We start from the raw sequence: 5,000 nt of genomic DNA, 5'->3' as shown, positions 1-5,000 counted from the left end.
TTAACATTTCGTTTACACCAAACTTACGAAGATCCCTACTCAATTCATGCATTCCTAAAACTTAACTTTCGAATTTGCCATAATCTATTACATTCGCAGTTAATTTATTTACTTTCCTTGACAATGGCACCACAGTGACACTGAAACGTTCGCTTTTAGCTTGTTGCCGTGTAACCAAATCATATACCCAGTGCGGATAAGGCCCTTGTTATTTAATAGATAATTATTGCGGCAGTCAGCGTTATGAGATATATTGCAGTATATCTCATAACGTTGACTGCCTCAGTAATTATCCATTAAATAGTATACTGACAGTGCAACCAAGATATAACAGTCATGCGTCCCTGGACATAGTCACTGATATGAGCGCAGAAATGTCTTAAGTCTGTGGTGTCTTATTGTTCAGTACCTACTGTGATATGTAAAACAATAAAAAAAAAGGAAAGTTGTGGATAGATCCATCTGAGTAGAATGTCTTTCCAAAACGAAATCGTAAATGGTTTGAACCCAGGAGTTATATCATTAAGTAAAGTACGATCGTCCGGGTGAGTGTAGTCCTGAGAAGGACTGTTTGAGATGACATTGACTGACGTTTCAGGGCCTGAGCGGAAGTCATCTTCAGAGTCAAGGACTCTGAAGATGACTTCCGCTCAGGTTGTCGAAACGTCAGTCAATGTCATCTCAAACAGTCCTTCTCAGGACTACACTCACCCGGACGATCGTACTTTACTTAATGACAAAAAGAAATCGTTTTCTAATGAAGACTCTTACATGCCATTTTACATAAGCTAAAAATACCAAAAAATTCGACATGCGCAAAAATTAAAGCCAAGAATTCACCCCTTTTCGTTGGTCAATGTTATGCCTGAGGAGGCGGTATGTCCTGTGATAATGGCTAATTTCCGTAATTTGAACAACCATTTCTGACTATTTTGTATGAAACTTTTCGTTTTCTACACCAATGGTGTAAAACATTGTACCGTTGGAGTTGTTCATGATCTCCATGTCCGGTGTCATGAATTAAATTGAAGTAGCTATAAATACGAACTGCATAGTTTCTCTTTAGCGTCCTTAAAAATGTGAGAATGTCGTTGTCCTCGTCCTCCAGTATTCATCGTTACCATCATTCTCGTCATCATCATCAACGTATCATCATTCTCAATAAAACATCATGGTCGTCATCATCATCATCATCATCATCATCAACAAGTCGTCATCGTCAACATCATCACCATCGTCGTTTTTCCCTTTTTGACGTTGTTTGAGTGTGAAACGTAAGGTGTGTATGCCTTTTTGCTCCCAAATTTACTTGTCGAGCTTTGCACTCATGGTACGAATTTTGTTCAAGTTTTGCACAAGTCAATTAAACTTAAGAAAAGGAAGGAAATTGCTTGCGCGGGATAAGCTACGCAGTGCATAATTACGGTCCTTTCGCCAACGACCAGTTCGCCGACTAACTTTGACATGTTGGCGAATTGACCCAAGATGTTGGCGAACTGGCCGCCGATATTCCGATTATGTCTATGATGGCGCAAATAAAAGATACTATGTGAAAGTCCCACCCTATCTCGGGGTTCCCCCCCAAGCCTCAGGCATTACATTCATAGGGACGTTCTTAACACCGTCAATAAGTTCATTGAATAAGAAAACTCATAAAGCGCAATGCAGGTTTTCAAGCTCGAACTGCAATGGCAGATTACTCGTTTGGTCCAACGATCGTTACACCTGAGGTTGCACTGATCAGAATCTTTAAAATTACAATTAAACAAGGTGATACCATAGTGTACCGTATCAAACTGTGGTGTTGAGGCCTCACTTGCGCCGACATCGCATCAAAAAGCGCGCAGTGTATTTCTTTAAGGAGCAAAGGCACAATACAAGTCTTCCAGATCACCCAGGAAATGTACAGTGTAACCACAAAACTAATTATTCGAATTGTTTTTTGTGTCCCAAAACAGAAGACCGGTCATTAGTTATTTCTAATGTTAAAACAATATTAATTCGGCTATTTAATTTATGCGATCAATGATTCCTACTTTCGTGTTTCAACTTAATTTGTAAATGGAGCTAACTATAGTAAACAGGACTGAAGACAAAAGCTATTTCTCCATTCCCTTGAAAAATAATCTCACAGCTTTTGGCTTGGTCTTTTAACCATCTGCTCGGTTTCCTTCACTAGTTATGACCTCCCTGCTCGGACAACTAATCCAGTGATATAGACCGGTTTTCAATTGAGTGTCGAAAGTAATTAGCGAATTGCTTTGGTTTATGATTACTTCACTCAGTGATTGGTTCAAAGTTCTCGCGACCATTCTTTCAACCAACTAGAAGTGAAACCAAAACCAATCGTGGCTCGCATGTGCACATTTTCCCGCGCTTTGTGTCGGTCACGTGTAATTACTTCGAGGTTTGATTGGTTTACCGGATTATCTCCGTCCTTTTTGATTGGCCAAAGTAATTGCTTCGGTTTTGGTTTTACGACACTCATTTCAAAACCGCTCCAACTGACATTTCATGACCTATTCTATCAAGCTGTTGTTGATTTGACCAACGTTTCACGGTTCTTGACTATCATAATCGGAGAGCACCGGGCTAGACCTAATACCTTTCAAAAAGATTGAACTGAAAGTTGATAGTCCACCAGTGGAAGCCAACTTTAGAGCGGTTTTCAAATGAGTGTCGTAAAACCAAAACCAAAGTAATTACTTTGGCCAATCAAAAAGGACGGAGACAATCCAGTAAACCAATCAAAACTCGAAGTAATTACACGTATCCGACACAAAGCGCGGGAAAATGTGCACGCGCGAGCCACGATTGGTTTTGGTTTCACTTCTGATTGGTTGAAAAAGGGGCGCGAGAACTTTGAACCAATCACTCTGTTAAGTAATCATAAACCAAAGTCATTCACTAATTACTTTCGACACTCAATTGAAAACCGCTCTATCTTAACATTATCCCCTAACACTACTACCACCTTGTTTATAATGATTGCCAAGCGTAACTCGACACTAACCTCCCAAGTATTATAGGAAATTAACGCTCAACGAAATTAACGCGAATCGTTAAAATTTGCGTTAATTCATTTAGCGTTATTTTACACGACGTTAATTAAGTACAGCGTCAATTTCCGCGCCCTTAATTCCAATTTTTAAACCCTAATTTTGAAACCTTTCGAAACATCAATGACACTTAAAAAACAATAAAATAAGGTACAAGCTTTCTTTCTTTCTTTCCGTAACCCCCTACACTAATTAGAATTTTGAGGAGTGTTTTGTTGACCAGAGGGCTCAGTTTTGTTCAGTGATTTTTTTTTTTGCATCCAGCATTGAATAAATTTGTTCCAGTGGTCACCACCAACTGTGTCTAAATCCCGTAAATTTTCTTTATTGTGAAATTCTACCTCCTCTTTCGCGTTAATTTTCTTTATTTGAAAGTCGTTTTACATTAAATTCTCGTTGATTTCCAATACCTTAATTTCATGGAGTGTTAATTTCCTATAATAAGGTATAAAGCCAAAGCCTTTTTGATACTGGATTTCTTGGCCCCTCCCAAAGCTTACGGCTGTTGCTCAATTAATACGATTCATGATCACCACCTAAAAGTGCTCTCCTTGCTCAACTCGATACATTTATCACTGACAATAATTACATGGTCTGCCAATGACTGTCCACTGAGAATGGGATAGTACACTCGAGTTAGCACCCTTGCGATGGGACCAGAATTTTATGCATAGTCTATTACCACCAAATGAATATGACATTTTTACCCATCATAACTCGACTCTCAAGCAATTACCACCTTCCCCGAGACAAAGAAGGTCTAAAGATCCACTCTTGTACTACCACCTCTTAGCACAAGAAAAAAAAAACATGGTCTGCATGGTAAACAGTAATGCCAGCCTCTTGATCTTGCAGTGCTTTTGGTCATAATTTTGATGTTATGCTGCTAGCCCTATTAACCCAAAGGATACAGCTATGTTAAGTCGTCTTTAAGTTGTTTAAAAAAAAATTAATTATATGACCGTGCTACAGTTGCAAACAATGTTCGCTGAGTGTTTGGTGACATTATCAATAGTTCTAATAATTTAAGACTTTCCCTTCCATTTTATAGGTAGGTACATGTACACCAAATCTCTTGATATGCAAATCCGTTTGATGTTCTACGGGTGTGCTAGCCCTTTAATTTATCAGTGGTTACCAAACACAATTCATCATAGTCCTTCATAGTCCTTCCCTGATGGTAATTTCAAGGTTCTGAAATTTGTATTTGACATTGCATTGTTGAAGCTCCTGCTTGTAACACGGCCGCATTGCAAGCCTGCATAGCAGGCGGTTTGGTGAATACTAAACACCTCTTGCCATCGGGGTTGACTTTTAAGTAATCGTTTGAATGTAATGACTGCCCTAAAACCTGGACTGAGATCACACAGAAGAGAAAACGAAGGGGGAGGGGGTAAGGAGAAGGAGAGGGGTTTATCGCCCCTTCTCCTTAGCCCCCTCCCCCTTCACTTTCTCTTTGGACTTTGGTCCAGCCATTACATTCAAACGATCACTCAGTGAAAAGAAGCATCTAAAGTTCACCAAACTACCTGCTATGCAGGCTACAGTGTTGCTAACCTAAATACTTGCAATTTTCTCTTTCCAAATGCATGGCCTCACCAAATGTTTGATACGGTACAGTATTATCACATCACTACCCCACTTTTCCTGGATTACCTTTACTTGCTTCTGTGATGACCATCTTCTTCCTGTCTTGCTTGTTGATTTCTCCAGTCGTGTTCTATTTATATCTTATAGTTATTATTTAATGCTCGAAAAAAATTCTTACTTTTACTTGCCTTTGCAACGTTATCTCCTTCCTTCTTGCTTGATGAAATCTATTATTTCTTTGTCTATTGTTGCATCCTGCATCTAAATGGAAAAAAAATAATAATGTATTGTTATTATACATAACTGGACAAAAGAATTTTTTTTAAAAGAGGAAGTATTTTTTAAATAAAA

General features: G+C 38.8%; 1 protein-coding gene across 1 annotated transcript in view; it reads right to left on the bottom strand.

The window, feature by feature from the left end:
* Positions 1–5,000, bottom strand: part of LOC138023744 (tetratricopeptide repeat protein 28-like) — a 28,534-nt gene that overhangs the window by 6,402 nt on the left and 17,132 nt on the right. Inside the window, exon 6 of the transcript XR_011126782.1 lies at positions 4,838–4,910. The gene's annotated coding sequence lies outside the window, so the exon portion shown is untranslated. The remainder of the gene's footprint in view (positions 1–4,837; positions 4,911–5,000) is intronic.

Source organism: Montipora capricornis, chromosome 11 (assembly GCF_036669925.1).
Source record: "Montipora capricornis isolate CH-2021 chromosome 11, ASM3666992v2, whole genome shotgun sequence".
Taxonomy (NCBI): domain Eukaryota; kingdom Metazoa; phylum Cnidaria; class Anthozoa; order Scleractinia; family Acroporidae; genus Montipora; species Montipora capricornis.
The sequence above is the reverse complement of the archived record's forward strand: the minus strand, read 5'-3'. Positions and strand labels throughout refer to the sequence as shown.